General features: G+C 42.6%; 1 protein-coding gene across 4 annotated transcripts in view; it reads right to left on the bottom strand.

Annotated features, from left to right (window-relative positions):
* Window positions 1-25153, bottom strand: part of EHF (ETS homologous factor) — a 75131-nt gene extending 49978 nt beyond the window's left edge. The window contains exon 1 of one of the 4 annotated variants that reach the window (XM_056528563.1): window positions 25018-25153. The gene's annotated coding sequence lies outside the window, so the exon portion shown is untranslated. Of the gene's footprint in view, window positions 1-6957; window positions 7095-12109; window positions 12131-13010; window positions 13033-25017 lie in introns of those variants that run through there. The other 3 variants (XM_056528566.1, XM_056528567.1, XM_056528565.1) reach the window with 3 other exon arrangements.
* Between the last annotated feature and the right edge of the window lie 216 nt (window positions 25154-25369).

The following is a 25369-nucleotide window of genomic DNA, read 5'->3' as shown; positions in this document are numbered from 1 at the left end:
AGGCTGTCCGGAATGCTAGGAGTTGTAGTTTTGCAACAGCTGGAGGCACCCTGGTAGGGAAACACTGGTATAGCTGAGCGTAGCATTATTTAATCTCGTTCTGTTTATATAGGTGTTATACTTAGTTCGCTAATCTCATCATATTTGCTTTGTGTTGTCTGAGTCCAAGTCATTTACCGCTGATCCGTTCTATAACTATTACGGAATCGGAGCCCGGCATGCAATAATTCCGATAATCCGACGACTATTTCAAGCCCAGAACATATTACCTGCCATGTACATTAAATATAACATATACAGTACGCTGAAAATATGGCACATCTGCTTGGTTCGATATTTGACGATGTAGCAGAGCCGAGCCTGTCATCTGACTCTTAGACAGACTGTCCTTGCGCCGTGACTTATCTTGTTCTGTTATAAGGAAGGGGGGGGGGGGGCAGTATGGGGCCTTACTGTTATATGGGGCAGTATGGGGAGCTTACTGTTATATGGGGCAGTATGGGGAGCTTACTGTTATATGGGGCAGTATGGGGGCCTACTGTTATATGGAGCAGTATGGGGGGCTTACTGTTATATGGGGCAGTATGGGGGCCTACTGTTGTATGGGGGCAGTATGAGGAGCTTACTGTTATATGGGGGCAGTATGGGGAGCTTACTGTTATATGGGGCAGTATGGGGGCCTACTGTTATATGGAGCAGTATGGGGGGCTTACTGTTATATGGGGCAGTATGGGGGCCTACTGTTATATGGAGCAGTATGGGGGGCTTACTGTTATATGGGGCAGTATGGGGGCCTACTGTTGTATGGGGGCAGTATGAGGAGCTTACTGTTATATGGGGGCAGTATGGGGAGCTTACTGTTATATGGGGCAGTATGGGGTCTTACTGTTATATGGAGCAGTATGGGGAGCTTACTGTTATATGGAGCAGTATGGGGGCTTACTGTTATATGGGGGCAGTATGTGGGCTTACTGTTATATGGGGCAGTATGGGGAGCTTACTGTTATATGGGGGGCAGTATGGGGGCTTACTGTTATATGGGGGGGCAGTATGGGGGCTTACTGTTATATGGGGCAGTATGGGGAGCTTACTGTTATATGGGGCAGTATGGGGAGCTTACTGTTATATGGGGGCAGTATGGGGAGCTTACTGTTATATGGGGGCAGTATGGGGAGCTTACTGTTATATGGGGCAGTATGGGGGCCTACTGTTATATGGGGGCAGTATGGGGGGCCTACTGTTGTATGGGGGCAGTATGAGGAGCTTACTGTTATATGGGGGAGCAGTATGGGGGGCTTACTGTTATATGGGGGCAGTATGGGGAGCTTACTGTTATATGGGGGCAGTATGGGGGGGCTTACTATTATATGGGGGAGCAGTATGGGGGGCTTACTGTTATATGGGGGCAGTATGGGGAGCTTACTGTTATATGGAGCAGTATGGGGGGCTTACTGTTATATGGGGGCAGTATGGGGAGCTTACTGTTATATGGGGGCAGTATGGGGAGCTTACTGTTATATGGGGCAGTATGGGGAGCTTACTGTTATATGGGGGCAGTATGGGGGCTTACTGTTATATGGAGCAGTATGTGGGCTTACTGTTATATGGAGCAGTATGGGGGCTTACTGTTATATGGAGCAGTATGTGGGCTTACTGTTATATGGGGGCAGTATGGGGAGCTTAATGTTATATGGGGCAGTATGGGGGCTTACTGTTATATGGGGCAGTATGGGGAGCTTACTGTTATATGGGGCAGTATGGAGGCTTACTGTTATATGGAGCAGTATGGGGAGCTTACTGTTATATGGGGCAGTATGGGGGCTTACTGTTATATGGGGCAGTATGGAGAGCTTACTGTTATATGGGGGCAGTATGGAGAGCTTACTGTTATATGGGGGCAGTATGGGGAGCTTACTGTTATATGGGGCAGTATGGGGGTTTACTGTTATATGGGGCAGTATGGGGGCTTACTGTTATATGGGCCAGTATAGGGGCTTACTGTTATATGGGGGCAGTATGGGGAGCTTACTGTTATATGGGGCATTATGGGGAGCTTACTGTTATATGGGGCAGTATGGGGAGCTTACTGTTATATGGAGGCTGTATGGGGAGCTTACTGTTATATGGAGGCAGTATGGGGAGCTTACTGTTATATGGGGCAGTATGGGGAGCTTACTGTTATATGGGGCAGTATGGGGAGCTTACTGTTATATGGGGGCAGTATGGGGAGCTTACTGTTATATGGGGGCAGTATGGGGGCTTACTGTTATATGGAGCGGTATGGGAGCTTATTGTTATAAGGGGGCAGTATGGGGGCTTACTGTTATATGGAGCGGTATGGGAGCTTATTGTTATATGGGGCAGTATGGGGAGCTTACTGTTATATGGGGCAGTATGGGGAGCTTACTGTTATATGGAGCAGTATGGGAGCTTACTGTTATATGGGGCAGTATTGGGAGCTTACTGTTATATGGGGCAGTATGGGGAGCTTACTGTTATATGGGGGCAGTATGGGGGCTTACTGTTATATGGGGCAGTATGGGGAGCTTACTGTTATATGGGGGCAGTATGGGGGCTTACTGTTATATGGAGCAGTATGGGGAGCTTACTGTTATATGGGGGCAGTATGGGGAGCTTACTGTTATATGGGGGCAGTATGGGGGCTTACTGTTATATGGGGGCAGTATGGAGGGCTTATTGTTATATGGAGCAGTATGGAGAGCTTACTGTTATATGGGGGCAGTATGGGGAGCCTACTGTTATATGGGGGCAGTATGGAGAGCTTACTGTTATATGGAGCAGTATGGGGAGCCTACTGTTATATGGGGGCAGTATGTGGGCTTACTGTTATATGGGGGCAGTATGGGGAGCTTACTGTTATATGGAGCAGTATGGGGGCTTACTGTTATATGGAGCAGTATGTGGGCTTACTGTTATATGGGGGCAGTATGGGGAGCTTACTGTTATATGGGGCAGTATGGGGGCTTACTGTTATATGGGGCAGTATGGGGAGCTTACTGTTATATGGGGCAGTATGGAGGCTTACTGTTATATGGAGCAGTATGTGGGCTTACTGTTATTTGGAGCAGTATGGGGGGCTTACTGTTATATGGGGGCAGTATGGGGAGCTTACTGTTATATGGGGGCAGTATGGAGGGCTTACTGTTATATGGAGCAGAATGGGAGCTTACTGTTATATGGGGGAGTATGGGGGCTTACTGTTATATGGGGGCAGTATGGGGGCTTACTGTTATATGGGGGCAGTATGGGGGGCTTACTGTTATATGGGGCAGTATGGGGCGCCTACTGTTATATGGAGCAGTATGGGGAGCTTACTGTTATATGGGGGCAGTATGGAGAGCTTACTGTTATATGGAGCAGTTTGGGGAGCTTACTGTTATATGGGGGCAGTATAGGGAGCTTACTGTTATATGGAGCAGTTTGGGGAGCTTACTGTTATATGGGGGCAGTATGGGGGCTTACTGTTACATGGAGCAGTATGGGGAGCTTACTGTTATATGGGGGCAGTATGGGGAGCTTACTGTTATATGGGGGCAGTAAGGGGAGCTTACTGTTATATGGGGCAGTATGGGGAGCTTTCTGTTATATGGGGGCAGTATGGGGAGCTTACTGGTATATGGGGCAGTATGGGGAGCTTACTGTTATATGAGGGACCTATAGCTGGTATGTATATTTTTACTTTGTGATTATGTGATTACTATGTAGTTGCATACTATATCTGAATAAATCCTACTGCCTACATGTATTTCTTAATCTTTAGGTATGGGCATAACCTGTGGCTCTCAAACATCTGAAGGCTAACGATGGGGCACTAATGTTGAGTGAGTTTGGCCACCCCTGTGATATCACATAGCTTTACTATGGAATTATCTTAAAGGGAATAACCCATATTAGAATTCTTCTTCTACCCCCAATTTGGAGAAGTGCAGGGGATCCCACCTATTACATACCCTATGATCAGCTATAATGGGAGAGGGAATGACTGTTTTTTCATTGGAAACAATTCACACCTGTAGTTTTTATAGCCTGATAGACTGATAAAGCTATTACAGGAACTTCCATGTAGGAACAAAAGGGAGATAAATAGTTGTGTAAAAGTGTCCTGAGACGGTATAAGACTCCCCAATCAATGTACCTGCATGCACGGCCAAGCTGAGCGTGCATGTATATGGGGGGTTGGCTGGCTTTAGATAGTGTATATGAAAACATCCTGTCTATCTAAAGCCTGTCTATGTAAATTTAACAATTTTTTTTTGCGCAGTGTAATGGAAAAAAAATCAGGTACCAAAAAATATACCAATAAATATATATATATATATATTGTATATTTAGTTATTTATTTTTACAATTTTAATCTGAATTTGGCATGCGTTACATGTGGCGTTCAGGTACACCATTATCCTAACTCAAAAAATTCTAATTTTTTGGGGGGGTCTACTTACATCCAGCCCCCCCCGCCCCCCCAAAAAAAATTTGAAATAAAGAAAAAAAATTCATGCAATGCGATTGAAAAAAATCGGGTACCAAAAAATATACCAATATATATATATATATGTATAACATGTATATATTTTTGTATTTCAATATATATCTATATATCATTTTTTATTATATATATTATTTATATATTTTATGTGTGTGTATATATATATTTATTAATTAATTTTTATTATTATTTTAATATGAATTTGGCATGCGCTACCTGTGGCGTCCAGGTACACCATTATCCTAACTCGCAAAGTTATCTTTGACGTTCCAACCGTCTCAGCTCTGCTACATCTCTACACAACAGATCGTTCCGTTTTCTAGATGATTACATTTTAAAATGGAGAGGTTACTTACCTGCCGGCAGGTGTGTATGTAGTGTCACCCACAGATAGCCCCGGCTCTGCTCCACCTGTCCCAGGCAGAAGATAAAATAGCAGCACACGCACACACATGTACACACACACTATGACACAGACACAGTTTGCTTTGTTAATATTTGTGGCAGACGAGCAGCAGAGAGGAGTGAGCAGCCAATCAGGGTTTTTCCCTCGTGTCACTTCCTTTTATTTATCGCTCAGTCACAAACAGAATTAAATACAATCACAACCGTGTACGTTTGGCACCTAAAAGCGACACGAACAGGTTAGACTGGTGTGTGGGTGACTGCGCAGGGGGGCAAGGATGGTGCACGACTTTCTGCAAACCTTTTTCTTTTATATATAAAGAAGTGGTGGACTCTTCACAGGCTATCAGGACTTGCCAAGGACTGTGTTAGTGCATAGACCCACTGTTTTCCGACCAGGGTGCCTCCAGCTGTTGCAAAACTACAACTCCCAGGATGCCCGGACAGCCAAAGGCATGGGAAACCCTACTAGTGTGCCTCTAGCTTTTACAAACAGCAGAATCTAAAGCAGTGTTTCCCATGCAGGGTGCCTCCAGCTGTTGCAAAACTACAACTGCTGGGAGTTGTAGTTTTTCTCGACAGCTGGAGGCACCATAGTGTTTTTTTTTTGTTTTTTTTCGCAGAACAGCGCCACCCCTTGTCTTCAGGTAATATGTGATATTACAACTCGGTTCCATTCACTTCAAAAAGAATCGAGCTGCAATGCCGCGCGTGAACTGAGGACAATGGTGGCGCTATTTTTGTGTTTCTGAAAGATGGCAGCTGTGTTTTTTTTTGTTTTTTTTTTGCATTTTAGGGACATTTTATTTTTAAAATGTATTTATTCATTTTTTTTTTTTTTTGGGGGGGGGATTTCAAACCAAAGAAGGCTACGTAAAATAAAATATGTTGGCAAATATTACACAGTGTGAACTGACCCTAAAAGAGATTATAGAATTTCAGTAAGATATCTCACCAGGGGCCCACTTATGGGGAGGGGGGGGGGGGGGGGGTTGGGGTAAAGTTGCGGCCTAAAGGGGGGGGGGATTATTGGCTACTTGGAGGGGTGGGCCACTGTCTACCTGGGGGGGGGGTTACTACCTATTGGGGGGAGGGGGGTTATTAGTTACCTGGAGGGGTGGGGTTACTGCCAACTGTGGGGGGGGGGGGAAACCTGCTTACTGTGGGGATCCCTACCTAATGGGGGATTACCTACCTAACAGGTTAGCTACCTGGCTAATGGGGGAGGGAGGGGGGTCTGCTTACTAAGGGGCTTACATGCCTGGGGGGGGGGGGGGGGGATCTAATTGTTGTTGGAGATAAACTTAATAGGGGACCTACTTACCAACTTTTACTGTTTGGGGCACCAAGGGGGAGGGGGGCATTCTTACCATTTGGGGGACTATAGATGGGGAGATTGTATAGAGGTGAAATGCGTGCTGAAAAAGAATTTGTTAAGACAAGATGTTATTTTAACAACTTCTGCAGAAAAGAGTCGCGGCTGGAAGAAGTTGTCTCCTCCTGTACAAATATACAGTAAAACGTGTTCCACCCAGACTTGCTGTAATTAGTCTCGGCACAGAGACACACAGGCAATAGCTACAGGGACGGCAATTTTCACCCAAACATATACACATTGTTTAACCAATATATATTACAAATATACATAAAATGGTATTATCTACATTATATATAACTGTGGTAGCCTGGGGTTGTAGGGAATATGGGGTGAAGCTGTGCGGTAACTAAAGGGTGTCTGGTTAACCCTTTCTATTCGTGACACCAGGGTGAGGGCTCCTCTGTACAGCTTATCCTACCGCCACCCGTGAATGTCCACAACCGGAGAGTTTGCTGAAAACTGTTGAAACTTTTACTGAAGATTTTATGCAGGCTTTATAACAGGAACAGTCTCTTTACAAGCAAAGTCTCTTAGATATTGACAGTGGTTGGGACCTTAAGCGTTTTAAAGTCCGAAGACTGATATGCGCTGTTCCACTGGATTTAGGGGATTTAGTTTTGGTCCAGTAGTCCCGCTAGCTTTAGCGGGGATTTAGTTTAGGACTCACGGTTTGATTCAGGCTGAGGCCGGCAGGCTCCTGGCCTAGGGTTGTCTTCACAAGTTACGCAGATCTCAACTCTCCGATGATCCGGAACCCAAGAGAGTGAACATTGGCTGCAGCTCCCTTATATGGGCAGGGGCTGGCCTTAAGCTGATTGGTCCAAAACTTCTGTCAATTATCTGTACAAAGGATCATGGTCTGACATGTGACCACACCATTTGACCTTTGAAAGGTCCTAAAGCATATCCCAAAGAAACCAACATAGTCACATGACGGAAGGTCCTGCGATGCTATAAAGGTAATTATATTAACAATGGAGCAGTGGTCTGTAACCTAGGCAATGAGCTATCAACAAGAAAAGGAGCAGAAATATCAGGAGGAGGCAACAAATTTGCTAAGTAAAAAATATTTAAAGCGAAACAGTCATGAGATTTTACCCCCTAAAAACTAACTATGTGAAAGCTGCTTAGAAGTGTAATGCAGCTGTACCTTTGGCTGCTTTGTTGGAGTCTTAATCATCCTAAAAAACACTTTTGCGTGCAGTAGGCAACAGTCGGATAGAAGTGGCCAGGGGTTGCAATGCCCCGGGACAGACCTGCCTATCTCAGTCAGCGCTGGGACCTCTGCGGGATTGACACACAGGTCCTCTGCACCTGTGTCCTCCATCTTTTCTATGTAGACATGTGCAGAACCAAAATTTTTGTTTCTTTTCATTCTGGTTTGTTTTCCGTTAACTGCATTTTTTTCGGATAGGCAGTTCTTTCAGATTCGATATTTCTACGATTCATTTTTCGGCAACATAACAACACTAACTTTTCGGATAGGTTAGGTATTCGTACTTGTGTTCTTTTTTTTCATTTCGATTTGTTTCTTGAAATTATTTTTTTCAATGGTTTTCGATTTCAGAAGAAAATGTCTGGTATAACAGAGACTGTGTCTGTGGTCTTCATTTTTCGTTAAAGAGTACGCCGATGCTCCAGCGTTCTGAACATTTTGAAAGCTGTGATCATGATGTCACAGCCACACCCCTCGTGACGTCACGTCACGCCCCTTCCATTAATTTCTATGTATTCCTGCCGATACGCCCCCTCCCATAGACATGAATGGAGGGGCCATGGCCAAGACATCACGACCACTGCCGCAGAAAACCCAACGTTTGTTTAGAACGCCAGGTACTGCGGGAGATCGCGGGGGTCCCAGCATTGGGATAGGGGATACCCTTTGGATAGGGGGATAAGATGTAAAGCAACGAAGTACCCCTTTAATATTTTATTCGGACTATCATTTTTTCGGAATGGATCTGCAAATTTTTTTCGCTCTGAACATACAAAAAACAATTCAATTCATATGAAAACGACTTCGTAATAAAATGAATTGCCTGTGTCTACTTCTATTTGCCTGCGGCGAGATCTCTGTAAGTGCTGTGCCGCTCACTGTGATCAGGACGGGGAACTATCTAAAATAACTCTGCACAGTGGCTGATGTCATGTGTGCGGCATAGAACCAGCCTGAGAGGGGAGCATGAACACAGAACATCAACCACTGTGCAGAGTTATTTTACATAGTTCCCCATCCTGATCACAGTACCCAATGCCATGTGTGAACTAGCGCGTTAGAGAACAGTGTAGGCAGACACAAGTACCCCATGTACCTAGAGGTTAGAGTATCCCTGTCATTCACAAAAAAAAGGTTATGTCACAATGCTCACCGATCAGGAGAAGGAGCGAGGAGAAGTACATGGTGGGCACTTCACTCCTCAGCTCACAGAGATCTGTGTAATAATATGGAGATTGATGTGACCAGGGAGTGAAGCATCCTACCACGTGCTTCTCCCCTCTCATTCTCCTGATCTGTGGGGGTCCCAGCACTGAGACCCCAACCAATTGGAACTTTTCACACGTCTCTGTGCCATGTCGAAGCTTTTTGATAGGGACGCTGTAAACTTTTCCAGGCTGTGTATAAAGGTGACTTGTCGTGAAACAATCTCACTGTTTTGTCAGCATTGAACTTTTAGGTCATCCAGATGGATGTGCCCCGACAAACAGTAGCGTTCTGTAAAAACCTGAGACAAATATGTACACAATATCTGGTGTCCACCGAGACGTGCAGTATCGAAGTTAGATCGGAGATAAAAGCTTCACCCTCCCCATGTCACCCATAAGCAATACTGCCGCTGCTGATATCCTGTGTCACCCTATATCATGATGAATACCGAGGAGCCCTGCCCCTGAGCAAACACCATCTACCGTGATAACATCTCACCACATTTACTGGAAGAAGAAGTTCACGAGTATCAACAAAAGCACCAACATCTCTACAGGCAACAATGGCCGCGCCAACTGGAAATGCAGATCACCGGACGGTACTGATGAGGTCATCGGGGGAACTGTAATTGGTAGCGGATGAACACTGATGTCTCAAATGTGTTTAATGTATTGCATCATTGTATATCTACAGTGGGTGATAGAAGTATTTAAGGGGTATTCAGATGAAATTATGACCAGATGTTTGTAACAATCCAAATAATCCAGACATACAAAGAAACCAAAACAAATAATATCAGAAATTAAGTTATGCGTAACAGAATACCAGGTTGGGAAATGAGGACAGGATATGAGGTCGAGATATGAGGACGGGATATGAGGTCAGGATACGAGGTTGGGATATGAAGATGGGATATGAGGACAGGATATGAAGTCGGGATACAAGGTTGGGATGCGAGGTCGGGATATGAGGACAGGATATAAGGACTAGATATGAGGAGGGGATATAAGGACGAATATGAGGATGGGATATGAGGACAGGATATGAGGAATGGATATGAGGGCAGTGTATGAGGATGGGATATAAGGATGAATATAAGGATGGGATATGATGACAGGATATGAGGACGGGATATGAGGACGGGATACGAGGATGGGATATAAGGACGAATATAAGGATGGGATATGAGGACAAGATATGAGGTTGGGACATGAGGTCAGGATATGAAGACAGGATATGAGGACGGGATATGAGGACTGGATATGAGGACTGGATATGAGGGTGGGATATGAGGACTGGATATGAGGGTGGGATATAAGGACGGGATATGAGGATGGATTATGAGGACAAGATACGAGGACGGATATGAGGATGGGATATGAGGTCAAGATATGAAGACAGGATATGAGGATGGGATATGAGGACAAATATGAGGATGGGATATGAGGACGGGATATGAGGACAGGATACGAGGACGGGATATGAGGAAAGGATATGAGGAAAGGATATGAGAATGGGATATGGGGATGGGATATGCGGATGGGATATGAGGTCGGGATATGAGGATGGGATATGAGGATGGGATATGAGGACGGGATATGAGGACGGGATATGAGGACGGGATTTGAGGAAGAGATATGAGGACAAGATACGGGGACAAGATATGAGGAAGAGATATGGGGATAGGATATAAGGATGGGATATTAGAACGTGATATGAGGATTGTTGCTTTTCCTCTCCCACAAGCTTTAGGTAGGAAGACCGGAATATGCTGGGTATTCTGCTAGATACTGATGACAATGCCAGGAACAGATCACAAATGGAGGACGTGTATAAAGAAAAGGCTGAGACTCCATTCCTGGCTTTGCATTCCATAATCGCAGTTGAAAACCTATATATATGAACTATCCAATCTGACGGTCATATACCAGAATAGAACGTATACAAGCAGCTCGCATCTTCCCATGATAAATGTATTATTGTAGAAATGAAATAACAATATTATCTGGATTATTATCTATGAAGTTTATGTTGTTTTTCAGGGAAACATTATGACCTGAGGCCACCGAATGATTTCCAGTGGATTACGATGGCAAGAGACAATAATGTCAGTCTAGGTCAGTGAGAACAAACACGTGAGTCAGGGAGGTGTCACAGGTCGGAGAGTACATGCAAATGATCCCAAAAATACATTAACTATTAATAACCCGTACATGACATCATCGGGTGGATCCAAATGAACCCCAGGCGGGGGATAACAGATTAAAGGGTACTCTGGTGCTTCAGCATTCTGAAAATTTTGTACAGAACGCTCGGAGTCGGAGGCTGTGATTGTGATGTCCCGGCCACGCCCCTTGTGATGTCACACCACGCCCCCTCCATTCATTCCTATGGGAGGGGGTGTCAGCATTGTCCTATCATTATGCTTGTGATTGATAGGGGATATAATCGGCGCAGCCAGTTGGACTGTATTTGTTTACTATGAATGTAGGGGGTGTGGTGTGACGTCACAAGGGGGGGGGGGGTGTCACGACCACTGCCGCAGGTTTGTTTAGAACACTGGGTGCTGCGGGAGATCATGGGGGGGGGGGGGGGGGGACCAGCAGTAGGACCCCTGCGATCAGACATCTTATTTCCTATCCTTCGGATAGGGGATAAGATGTCTAGCAGTGGAGTACACCTTTAATGCCCCTCATTTTTGTTAATCTGTCAGATTATCAATGTTATCTATTTTCCAGTACAATGGCATAAGACATTATAGTCATTTTCTTAGAGGGGTATAATCGAGCTAATAAAGGGGATTTGTCCATTGTATTTGCACTAAGAGCTGTAGACACCATTGGATATCTGTTATTGTATAAAAGCTAACATTACTTTTCCTGGAGCTGACGGTGGTAGCCAAATCTATCACTTTTTTAGTTCTTTGTCAAGTGTCAAGGAGGAGGAGCCGAGCTTCTTAGTGCCACAGCCTGGCCACCCCCCTCCTCACCTCCTATCCTCTTCATGATAAGTGTACAGAGCCCTGTTCATCAGTCAATGAGGGGCTTGGTCAGGGAGGAGGTAGGCCGTGGCACTTTAGCAGCACATCCCCGTCTCTTTGACACTTGGCTAAGAAATAAAAAGGCAACGTGTGTTCACTTTTCCTACAGCGCTCCTACAGGCAAAATTAAGCATTACACTGTGTGAATAGAAATCAAAGGGGTTTCTGTGTAATAAATGCAGGTACTGGGTCCTCCAGAGGGATGAAGTCTCTTTTTATTTGCTCTCTGCACTGGCCAGAACATGGTTGTGAATTGAAGACCCCCCTCTAGTAATGTATTTAAAGGGGAATCTGTCAGCTGTATTTGCTGCAGACACTGTTGGATAGTTGTTAGAGCGTAAGGGTGGACTGTACCTTTGCTGGAGCTGAGGGTGGTTGCCAAAGTGTCAAGGAGGCAGGGCTGTGCCAAGGTGCGTAAATGCTGATAAATGGATCACACGCCATCTAGGGGTAGACACACCCTCCTCACTGAGTGAGACAGGGTCCCGTTCTGGAGATCGCGGGGGGTCCCAGCGGTCGGACCCCCCTACGATCAGCTACTCATCCTCTATCCTGTGGATAGGGGATATGTTAGATTTGGATGTAGTATCCCTTTAAGCATACTAATATTGTCAAATAAGTTTAGTACAATAATAAAAAAAACAATGTTAATATGGAAATTGTTGTAATCGTATTGCTCAAAAAAAAAAAATAAAATAAAATAAAAAGATACATTTCCCAGAGACATTACCCAGAGGCATAAAGCTTCTGGACCCCAATGCAAAATCTGTAACAGGGCCCCATGTGCCATTTATAATACTGGTCTCTTATGGGGCAAATGAGACTTGGGGCCCCCTCAGGCACCAGGACTGCTTCCACTGCATCCCCTATAGTTATGCCCCTGGTTTTACTGTAAAGTGCACTGTGCAAAAAGAAAACCCTCAAAAGTTACAAAATTTGATCTTTTTCCCATTTTCCCCTCCATTTATTTTTTTATTTTTTGCTTATTCATATATTTTATGTTAAAATGAAAGGTAAAAGTACAATTACAAAGTACAATTGAACCCGCAAAAAAAAAAGAAAAAAAAAAAAAAAAAAAAAAAAAAAAAAACAAGCCCTCATGAGTTATGGAGGAATAAATGGAAACACGAAAATGAAAGTTGGCAGTGTCCTCAAGGGTTAAATGTATTAAATTATAACAAACACTGTATATTTGGTCTCAGTTGTCAATTGTATGACCTGCAGAATAAAGATAATGGGGGAGATTTATCAAAACCTGTGCAGTGGAAAACTTGCCCAGTTGCCCATAGCAACCAATCAGATCGCTTCTTTCATTTTCATGAAGGCCTGTGAAAAATGAAAGAAGCGATCTGATTGGTTGCTATGGGCAACTGGGCAACTTTTCCTCTGCACAGGTTTTGATAAATCTCCCTCAATATCTATGTCATTTATACCACAGGGTCAACGCCATAAATCTGAAAAATGACAGAACTGTCGCTTCTTCCCATTCCATTGCACTTAAAATTTTTTTACTGGAAAAATAAAAAATAAAAATAAGAAAACTAAAAACAAAACTTGCTCCTCAAAAAGACTGGTATAGTATATGTAACAAAAAAGACGTCTGGAATCCTCATACATGATGGGCGCCTTTCAAATGGACTTATGGCGGTTGGCATGTAACCTTATGAGGGGAGATTTATCGAAAACTGTACAGAGCAAGAGTGGTGCAGTTGCCCATAGCAACCAGATTATTTTATTTTTCACAGGCCTCTTTAAAAATGGAAGAAGCCCTCTGATTGGTTGCTATGGGCAACTGCACCACTCTTCCTCTGTACAGTTTTCGTTAAACCTCCCCTATGCTCTCTATACTTTTTTTTTCTGTATACTTGTCTTTTGTTTAACTTTCTGAAATAAAATGTTTATAAATAAACAAATAATATATGTGTGTGTTATGACTCTTGTAAGTAGTGTTGAGCGGCATAGGCCATATTCGAATTCGCGAATATTCGCGAATATTCGCATATTCGTAATATTCTCGATTTATTTTCGCACATGCGAATATTCGTGTATGCGAAAATTAACACATGCGAAAATTAGCATATACCTTAATTAACATAAGTAGAAAATCGCATATGCGAAAAGTAAACTATGCAAATGTTCGCATATGCGAAAAGTAGCATATGAAAATTTTCGTATATGCGAAAATTCGCACACCGGTCTCTCACAGTAGTATTAGAGCCTTCTTTACACCACACAAGCTGGAAGCAGAGAAGGGTGATCACTGTGATGTGTACTGTGAAAAAAAATTCAGTAAAAAAACAAACAAACAATATTCGTAATTACGAATATATAGTGCTATAACCGCGAATATTCGCAAATTCGCGAATATGCGATATTCGCGAATAAAATTTGCATTGCGAATATTCGCGAGCAACACTACTTGTAAGGTGAAGTTGACACAAAAACAGGAAAACAAAAAGGCCGACGTAAAAAATGACTGAAACGGGAAAGGGTTAAACTGGTGAATATTCTAAATTGTCGCCGAGTTTACCTTTCAATATGTTGTAGAAATTTCTACAGGAGAGATTTACTCTTTTTTTTTTTATTTTATTTATTTTTTTTATTAAAAACATCCTGCTCTGTTATTGACTTCCTTTCCCTAATTAACTCTTGGCAAACAAACTTGACAACATCAAACTTCCGTACTCTCGGCAACGCGCGGCCAGAAATTTAGGAGCAAATTGTAGACGGATGAGCAGCGAATATAAAAACTCAGGGGGATTGAACAGAATTATTGAGGAACAAGTACTTTTTTTTTTTTTAAGAGCTGAAAGGGGACATCGTACCTGGAACCTTGCAGGTGCCTTTTGGCCCGGAGGTGAAGAGTTTGGTTTGTTGGGGGCTTCTGGGCTTGCGATGGACCGCATTCTTGTGCACGTTTTTTGTGTGTGAACACTTGCACATTTTACTTGCACTTGGGTGATTTTAGAGCACGGACCTCAGCTTTAAATAAAATAAAATAAAATAAAAATCACAAAGCAACCTGACTGTACCCCCTTTCTCAATTTTTCTTGCAAAAATGTGCACGAGGATGCGATCCATCGCAAGCCCTTCTCAACAGGAGAGAAGCCCCCGACAAACCAAACCCTTCACCTTCGGGCCAAAAGGCACCTGCCAGGTTCCAGGTACGATGTCCCCTTTTGCCGAAGCTTCTCAGCAATGTATTATTTTAAAGGGGTACTCCGGTGAAAACCTTTTTTTCTTTTAAATCAACTGGTGGCAGAAAGTTAAACATATTTGTAAATTACTTCTATTAAAAAATCTCAATCCTTCCTGTACTTATTAGCTGCTGAGTGCTACAGAGGAAATTCCTTTCTTTTTGGAACACTGATGACATCACGAGCACAGTGCTCTCTGCTGACATCTCTGTCCATTTTAGCAACCATGCATAGCAGATGTATGCTAAGGGCAGCATGGTGGCTCAATGGTTAGTACTGCTGCCTTGCAGTGCTGGGGACTTGGGTTCAAATCCCACTAAGGACAACAATAAATAAAGCGTTATTATTATAATAACGTCAGCAGAGAGAACTGTGCTCGTGATGTCATCAGAGAGCATTCCAAAAAGAAATGAATTTCCTCTGTAGTATTCAGCAGCTAATAAGTACAGGAAAGATTAAGATTTTTTAATAGAAGTAATTTACAAATATGTTTAACTTTCTGCCACCAGTTGATTTAAAAGAAAAAAGATTTTCACCGGAGTACCCCTTTAACCCATTAACGACGCAGGACGTATATTTACATCCTGCGCCGGCTCCTGCGATATGAAGCGGGGTCGCGCTGCGACCCAGCATCACATCGCGTCGGTCCCGGCGCTCATCAACGGCCGGGACCCGCGGCTAATACCACACATCGCCGATCGCGGCAATGTGCGGTATTAACCCTTTAGAAGCGGCAGTCAAAGCTGACCGCCGCTTCTAAAGTGAAAGTGAAAGTATCCCGGCTAGTCAGTCGGGCTGTTCGGGACCAAACCGCACAGTCAATGGCGTACACGCAAAAAAATTCCAAAGTCCAAAAAAGCGTATTTTGGTCACTTTTTATACCATTAAAACAATGAATAAAATGTGATCAAAAAGTCCGATCAAAACAATCAGATCACGGCGCAAAAAATGAGCCCTCATACCGCCCTGTTCGTGGAAAAATAAAAAAGTTATAGGGGTCAGAAGATGACATTTTTAAACGTATACATTTTCCTGCATGTAGTTATGATTTTTTCCAGAAGTGCGACAAAATCAAACCTATATAAGTAGGGTATCATTTTAATCGTATGGACCTACAGAATAATGATAAGGTGTAATTTTTACCGACATATGCACTGCGTAGAAACGGAAGCCCCCAAAAGTTACAATATGGCGTTTTTTCTTCGATTTTGTCGCACAATGATTTTTTTCCATTTAGTCGTGAATTTTTGGGTAAAATGACTAATGTCACTGGAAAGTAGAATTGGCGACGCAAAAAAAAAGCCATAATATGGATTTTTAGGTGGAAAATTGAAAGGGTTATGATTTTTAAAAGGCAAGGAGGAAAAAACGAATATGCGAAAACTGAAAAACGCGAAAAACTGAGTCCTTAAGGGGTTATACAAATTTTCAAGACTTTTTGCTCACTTTTTCTATGTTTTCATTTTGAGTGGTGAGGGGATCAAAAATCGGCAATTCTGGGAGAGCGTATTTTGCTGATGTTTTAACCCTTTCTGAGTGTTATAAATAAAAATAAAAAATCTGAATCATAATGTAAACATCTATTCCAGTGGTCTCCAAATTGTGGCCCTGCAGATGTTGCAAACCTACAACTCCCAGCATCCTTGTACAGCCAACGTACTAGGGCTCCTCAAGAGGTTAACGTCCTCCACCCCCACCCCCCCAAGCTATAGCTCTATCCCCTCTCATTTTAATTAGACCGTCCTGAAGCTGTCGCTGTCTATTCTTCGCTTTGTGCCATTATATTTGCAAAGTGAAACAGCGCAGCCTGGTGGTAAAAAAAAGAAAACTTAACAATAAGATCTAAGTCTAGAGAACCGAATTCCAGAATATATATATTTCAATATATATATATATATATATATATATATATATATATATATATATATATAAAATAGTCCCACAGTTTTGTGCAATGGGTGAAAAAGTGTTGAAAAAAAATTTGCGCAACTACTTGAATGTTAGCTTTGTACCATGGTCGGTGATTTATCAACTGCAACTTTTTTTTCTATTATTAATTATTATTATTATCGCAGAAAGTTTACACAAACACTCACATTTTGGTACAATCTCACGCCATCCCAGGTCACTTTTTGAAACTTACACAGACAATAAAAAATTCTCACCTATGTCTTCAAAATTTAGAAGGGAAAACTATTTTGCAAACACGAGGAGAGGTATTAAAGGGGTACTCCGGTGAAAAACATTTTTTTTTTTTAAATCAACTGGTGCCAGAAAGTTAAACAGATTTGTAAATTACTTCTATATAAAAATCTTAACCCTTCCAGTACTTTTCAGCTGCTCCACAGGAAGTTATTTTCTTTTTAAATGTCTTTTCTGTCTGACCACAGTGCTCCCTGCTGACACCTCTGTCCATGTCAGGAACTGTCCAAGCAGGAGAAAATCCCCATAGCAAACCTCTCCTGCTCTTGACAGTTCCTGAGACAGACAGAGGTGTCAGCAGAGAGAACTGTGGGAAGACAGAAAAGAAATTTAAAAAGAAAAGAACTTCCTGTGGAGCATACAGCAGCTGATAAGTACAGGAAGGGTTAAGATTTGTAAATAGAAGTAATTTACAAATCTGCTTAACTTTCTGGTACCAGTTGATTTAAAAAAAAAAGTTTTTTTTTTACCAGAGTGCCCCTTTAACCCCTAAAGGACTGAGGGCGTACCTGTATGTCTTGAGTCTTGATTAAAGGGTTTAAACCGTTCTCACGAGCGGATAACGAGTTAAACACCGTGGGTTCCGTTTGCTACGGGCAGACAGGACCCACAGCTAATGCTGGGCACCACCGATCGGGCCGATGTCCGGCATTAACCCTTTAGATGCCGCAATCAAAGTTTATTGCGGCATCTAAAGTGAAAGTAAAACTATCCCGGCAGCTCAGCGGAGCTGATCGGGACTATCGTGACAGAATCGCGATGTCTCAATCAGCTTACTGGATGACGTCCGATCAGCAATCTACTGTTCCATGTGCAGCAGGCTAGAGCAGCAGAGCGCCGATAACACTGATCAATGATATGCTATGATAAGATTGCATGGTATAGCCCCCAAAAATGGCTAAATAAAAAAAAAGTTAAAAGTGGTTAAAAAAAAAAAAAAAAAAAGGGAATAAATGTGAATAAGCCCCCCCCCCCAATAAAATTTTGAACTACCCCCCTTTTCCTATTTTTTAAAATAATGTAATAAAAAAATAATAATTATATGTAGTACCGCCGTGTGCGTAAGTGTCCGAACTATTAAAATATAAGGTTAGCTAAACCGCACGGTCGAACGGGCGTACACGTAAAAAATACCAAATTCCAAAATTGGGAATTTTTGGTTCACTTCATATACTATAAAAAATAGGGATCGACCGATATCGTTTTTTTAGGGCCGATACTGATACCGATAATCGGTGGATTTTAGGGCCGATAGCCGATAACTTATACCGATATTCCGGTATAAGTTATCGGCTATTTATCCCCCCGCGACACCGCTGCAGATCATTGATTTAAAGCAGGTGCTTTAAATCAATGCACTGCAGTTGCTTTTGCGGTGCCATAGGCCGCCGCCACCACCCGCTTCTCTCCCCCTACCTGTCCAGGGGTCCTGAGACCTATCACTGCAACCGATCCCCCCGCCGCGCCGCACTGCGCCTAGGGGTGCCTCCAGCTGTTGCAAAACTACTACTCCCAGCATGCATGGTCAGTCAGTACATGCTGGGAGTTGTAGTTTTGAAACAGCTGGAGGTTTGCCCCCCCCCCCCCCCATGTGAACGTACAGGGTACATTCACACAGGCAGGTTTACAGTAAGTTTCCTGCTTCAAGTATGAGCTGCGCAAACTCCTAGCAGTAAGCTCACTGTAACCCACCAGTGTGAATGTACCCTAAAAACACTACACTACACTAACACATAATAAAGGGTAAAACACTAGATAAACACCACCTAACACTGTCCCCCCAATAAAAATGAAAAACGTATTGTACAGCAGTGTTTCCAAAACGGAGCCTCCAGCTGTTGCAAAACAACAACTCCCAGCATTTCCGGACAGCCACTGACTGTCCAGGCATGCTGGGAGTTTAGCAACAGCTGGAGACACTCTGTTTGGGAATCACTGGCGTAGAATACCCCTATGTCCACCCCTATGCAATCCCTAATTTAGTCCTCAAATGCGCATGGCGCTCTCTCACTTCAGAGCCCTGTCGTATTTCAAGGAACCAGTTTAGGGCCACATATGGGGTATCTCCGTACTCGGGAGAAATTACACTACAAATTTGTGGGGCTTTTTCTCCTTTTACCCCTTATGAAAAGGAAAAGTTGGGGTCTACACCAGCCTGTTAGTGTAAAAAAAAAATTTTTTACACTAACATGCTGGTGTTGTCCTTTACTTTTTATTTTCACAAGAGGTAAAAGGAAAAAAAGACCCCCAAAATTTGTAACGCAATTTCTCCTGAGTACGGAAATACCCCATATGTAGGCGTAAAATGCTCTGCGGGCGCACAACAAGGCTCAGGAGTGAGATCGCACTATGTACATTTGAGGCCTAAATTGGTGATTTGCACAGGGGTGGCTGATTTTACAGCAGTTCCGACATAAACACAAAAAAATAAAAATACCCACATGTGACCCCATTTTGGAAACTACACCCCTCACGGAATGTATTATCCGTAGTAGCAGCAGCCCCATTTAGGTAACTTTAGTAGTAGCAGCAGCATCCCCCTTTAGGTATCTTTAGAAGCAGCCCTCTTAGATATTTTAAAGTAGTAGCCCCTTTAGGTAGTATTAGCAGTAGCAGCAGCAGCCCCCATTAGGTAGTAATAGCAGCAGCCCCCATTAGTCAGTAATAGCAGCAGCTCCTATTAGGTAGTAATAGCAGCAGCCCCCATTAGTTAGTAATAGCAGCAGCCCCATTAGGTAGAAATAGCCGCAGCCCCCATTAGTTAGTAATAGCAGCAGCCCCCATTAGTTAGTAATAGCAGCAGCCCCTATTAGGTAGTAATAGCAGCAGCCCCTATTAGGTAGTTATAGCAGCAGCCCCCATTAGTTAGTAATAGTAGCAACCCCTATTAGGTAGTAATAGCAGCAGCCCCCATTAAGTAGTAATAGCAGCAGCCTCCATTAGTCAGAACTTGATCCCTGAATAAAGGAATAAATAAATGGATGAAAATCCATTGTGAAACAACATATACCTAAAATACAGTAAAAGCTTTCTAATTATCATCTCCTATAATGTGTTTCATTTCTTTCTTTGTATTATTTTTCCTAAATCCTAGGTTTTTTCCTCTCTTTACGGAAGGTTCACCATTATCTAAAAGCGACGATGTGTTCAGATGACTTCGGAGGGGAGCGCAGATGTTTCACCGACAAAAGAGATAAACCATCCAGCTACGTCATCAATAACATCATCCTACGGAATATTTACAACGCGCCCCTGAAGAAGGTGGCATGGTACATGCGAAACACTAAGGGTCGCTTTCAATTTTTAGATGGCACTGGAGAAATACTATGGAAAAATAACCTAAAAGGAGTGAGTTCTTAAATTGTTTTCTTGGTTGCTTTGACTCCATGTGATTGTGTTTAAATGTTTTTTCCATCTGTTGTTGTATTTTTTTTTTACTATTTTTATTTTTACATCAAACATTAAAGGGGTACTCCACTGGAAAACTTTTTTTTTTTTATTAACTGGTGCCAGAAAAACAGATTTGTAAATTACTTATTTTTAAAAATCTTAATCCTTCCAGTACTTATCAGCTGCTGTATGCTCCACAGGAAGTTGTGTAGTTATTTTCTGTCTGACCACAGTGCTCTCTGCTGACACCTCTGTCCATGTCAGGAACTGTCCAGAACAGGAGAGGTTTGCTTTGGGGATTTGTTCCTACTCTGGACAGTTCCTAAAATGGACAGAGGTGTCAGCAGAGAGCACTGTGGTCAGACAGAAAATAACTTATTGTGGAGCATACAGCAGCTGATAAGTACCGAAGGAATTACGATTTTTAAATAGAAGTAATTTACAAATCTGTTTAACTTTCTGGCACCAGTTGATATAAAAAATGTTTACCTAGTCATAAGGACAGGGGATAAGTGTCAGATCACGGAGGGTCCGACCGCGGTCGGACCCCCGTGATCTGACACTTATCCCCATGGGGGACTTTTATCAATGTCCGTGTTATGTTGAATAGATTTTACCCCTGTTTGCTTAATGTATTGTTGCACAGTTGCTCAGAATTAACCCAAAAAGGCGCACGGGAGCGAGGTTTAATCTTTGTGCTCTGGCATCTGACACTTTTGTACGTGTCCTATTAGGTGGTGTAGGTTTGCGCAAAAAATAAAAAAATAAATAAAAAATAAAAATAAACACTTCTAAATTAAATTTGCGCAAATAATAACTACAGCTCCACTGCAAAAAGTGCTGCACGGTGCACCAAACAGTAGACGACTTTGAATGATGTTCTACCGAAAAGTGCGCAAAAAATGCAATTGCGCAAAATTTGCAGGGACATTTAGAACATCGAAGTGAATTCTTCTCTTCTCCCTGTAGACCCCCAGGTCCCAATGCTTGGTGGGCCGTTTACCGGGACTCAGGAAAGTGATAACTTCTAGTATACGCTCGTGCTGTTATGACTGCGCCCCGTGTCCGGAAGGAGAAATGTCCAATGTATCAGGTAAATTCTGTCTATTATTTGTCTCCGTAAATCAAAAAGACTTTTCCTCCTTTTCTCAAAAAAACACCTGTCATCTAAATAAGTAAGGGCAGCGTATTCTGGCGACTCCATAGTTCTCTGCAGTAGGCACTTCACCCCCTTGCTGTATATTGTACCGTCATGCTTTGTGTGATTGTAATTTATGGTAAGATTTGTAATGACTGAACACAACCAATTTCAACGTTTGCGTTTTCGTTTTTTCCTCCTCCTCTTCTAAGAGCCATAGCTCTCTTTTTGGTTATAATAGGGGATAACATATGGGTAGATGTCATGGATTTTGATTGTTCTTGAGATGGAACTTTAAAGGACAACTGCAGCGGCATTACACATGTCCCCTATCCACAGGATAGGGGATAAGTGTTTGATTGCGGGGGGTCCGACCGCTGGGACCCTCCCGCTGGGACCCTCCCCGCAAAACGGGGCGCCGCCATTAGCGCTCATGGTGAGCGCTAAGGCGCGTAGCGTCGACCTAGAGGTTGACGGTGACGCCCCGTCTCCTCCCCGTCCCCATACAGTTCTATGGGGGAGGCACGAACGCTGCCTCCCCGCCTCTCCCATAGAGATGTATGGAGGAGGCGTGCCGGCTGCAACGGGACAGCCGCGGCCCTGTACATGAGATCACAGGGGGTCCCAGCGGTCAGACCCCCGTGATCAAACACTTATCCCCTATCCTGTGGATAGGGGATAAGTATTAATCACGCTGCAGATGTCCTTTAAATGAATTCACATTATATAATTAGGTGAAATATGGGCAGCTATGTGCCATGTAATTCGGTTTGTTTATGATGCATTTATTTGTCATGCCATGTAATTCTGTTTGTATAAGATCCATTTATAATATCATGTAAGAGCTCCCTCTTGTGGTATGTTCCATGTAATTCCCTGTTTGTATGAGATCCATTCATTTTATCATGTAAGAGCTCCCTCTTGTGGTATGTTCCATGTAATTCTTTTTATGAGATCCATTCATATGATCACGTAAGCGCTCCCTCTTGTGGTATGTGCTGTGTGGGTTCACACTACGTTTTCCCCCATACGGGAGCGCATACGGCAGGGGAGAGCTAAAACCTCGCGCTCCCGTATGCCTTCGTATGCGCTCCCGTATGTCATTCATTTTAATGAGCCGGCCGGAGTGAAACGTTCGGTCCGGTCAGCTCATTTTTGCGCCGTATGCGCTTTTACAACCGGACCTAAAACCGTGGTTGACCACAGTTTTATTTCCGGTTGTAAAAGCGCATACGGCGCAAAAATGAGCCGACCGGACCGAACGTTTCACTCCGGCCGGCTCATTGAAATGAATGACATACGGGAGCGCATACGAAGGCATACGGGAGCGCGAGGTTTTAGCTCCCCCCTGCCGTATGCGCTCCCGTATGGGAGAAAACGTAGTGTGAACCCAGCCTAATTCTGTTTGTATGAGATCCATTTATATTATCATGTAAGAGCTCCCTCTTGTGGTATGTGCCATGTAATTAATTCATCGTTTTTATGAGATCTCTTTATATTATCATGTAAGAGCTCCCTCTTGTGGTATGTGCCATGTAATTAATCATTTGTATGAGATCCATTCATATTATCATGTGAGAGCTCCCTCTTGTGGTATGTGCCATGTAATTATCTGTATGCAAACTATTCAGTGGTCCCTCAAGGTACAATATTAATTGGTTCCAGGATGACCATTGAATGTTGAAAGCATTGTATGTTGAGACCATAACTCTTTGGCAGCCTGGTAATTAGTTCCAAAGCCCCAAAATGTCATCCAAAAATAAGAAAAAATTTGTACTATAGAAAAATAAGTAGATAACTAATACAGGTAAAGCAAGGACATAAGGTAAAAGAGCTGCTGAAAGCTGTAAATTGATGTTTGTGTAGAGAACAGGAGCTTCTTCAGGATGCTTTTCAGTACACACAGTGTCCAAAAAAGACCATTGTATGTTGAAACTATTGTAAGTTGAGGGATCACTGTATTATCATGTAAGAGCCTCTTGTCTTAGTTTGCATGAGATCCATTTATATTATCATGTAAGAGCTCCCTCTTGTGGCATGTGCCATGTAATTCTTTGTATGGGATACATTTATATTGTCATGTAAGAGCTCCCTCTTGTGGTATGTGCCATGTAATTCTGTTTGTATGAGATCCATTTATATTATCATGTAAGAGCTCCCTCTTGTGGTATGTGCCATGTAATTAATCATTTGTATGAGATCCATTCATATTATCATGTGAGAGCTCCCTCTTGTGGTATGTGCCATGTAATTATCTGTATGCAAACTATTCAGTGGTCCCTCAAGGTACAATATTAATTGGTTCCAGGATGACCATTGAATGTTGAAAGCATTGTATGTTGAGACCATAACTCTTTGGCAGCCTGGTAATTAGTTCCAAAGCCCCAAAATGTCATCCAAAAATAAGAAAAAATTTGTACTATAGAAAAATAAGTAGATAACTAATACAGGTACATCAAGGACATAAGGTAAAAGAGCTGCTGTAAATTGATGTTTGTGTAGAGAACAGGCACTTCTTCAGGATGCTTTTCAGTGCACACAGTGTCCAAAAAAGACCATTGTATGTTGAAACTATTGTAAGTTGAGGGATCACTGTATTATCATGTAAGAGCCTCTTGTCTTAGTTTGCATGAGATCCATTTATATTATCATGTAAGAGCTCCCTCTTGTGGTATGTGCCATGTAATTCTTTGTTTGTGATACATTTATATTACCATGTAAGAGCTCCCTCTTGTGGTATGTCCCTTGTAATTCATCGTTTGTATGAGATCCATTCATGTTATCATGTAAGAGCTCCCTCTTGTGGTATGTGCCATGTAATTCTCAGTTTGCATGAGATCTATTTACATTATCATGTGAGAGCTCCCTCTTGTGGTATGTGCCATGTAATTCTCAGTTTGTATGAGCTGTATTTATATTATCATGTAAGAGCTCCCTCTTGTGGTATGTGCTGTGTTTATATTATCATGTAAGAGCTCCCTCTTGTGGTATGTGCTGTGTTTATATTATCATGTAAGAGCTCCCTCTTGTGGTATGTGCCATATAATTCATCGTTTGTATGAGATCCATTCATGTTATCATGTAAGAGCTCCCTCTTGTGGTATGTCCCTTGTAATTCATTGTTTGTATGAGATCCATTCATGTTATCATGTAAGAGCTCCCTCTTGTGGTATGTGCCATGTAATTCATCGTTTGTATGAGATCCATTCATGTTATCATGTAAGAGCTCCCTCTTGTGGTATGTGCCATGTAATTCATCGTTTGTATGAGATCCATTCATGTTATCATGTAAGAGCTCCCTCTTGTGGTACGTAATAATAAGTGATAATAAGTACCTGGTAATCGCAATGTTTATGATAGACTTATTCCTCATGTTCTCATGCTCTGTTCAGTTTGCACTGTTCAAAAGACTGGCTTTGTTTTGCAGATAGTGAAAATTGCGTGAAGTGTCCGGAAGATGCGTGGTCCAATGAGAATAGAACACTTTGTGTCTTGAAAGAGATGGAATTTTTATCTTATACCCGTGACATCATTTCGATAGCTTTCTGCTTTACATCAGTTTTCCTCTGTATTTTTACTATTTTTGTTCTTGTTGTTTTGGTTTCAAAACATGACACCGCCATTGTGAATGCGAATAACAAGAACCGGAGCTTCGTCCTCCTGGTCTCCATCATGCTCTGCATCTTC

Source organism: Hyla sarda, chromosome 6 (genome assembly GCF_029499605.1).
Source record: "Hyla sarda isolate aHylSar1 chromosome 6, aHylSar1.hap1, whole genome shotgun sequence".
In the NCBI taxonomy this organism is placed as follows: Eukaryota; Metazoa; Chordata; class Amphibia; order Anura; family Hylidae; genus Hyla; species Hyla sarda.
Note: the sequence above shows the minus strand (reverse complement) of the source record. Positions and strands in the feature narration are given on the sequence as shown.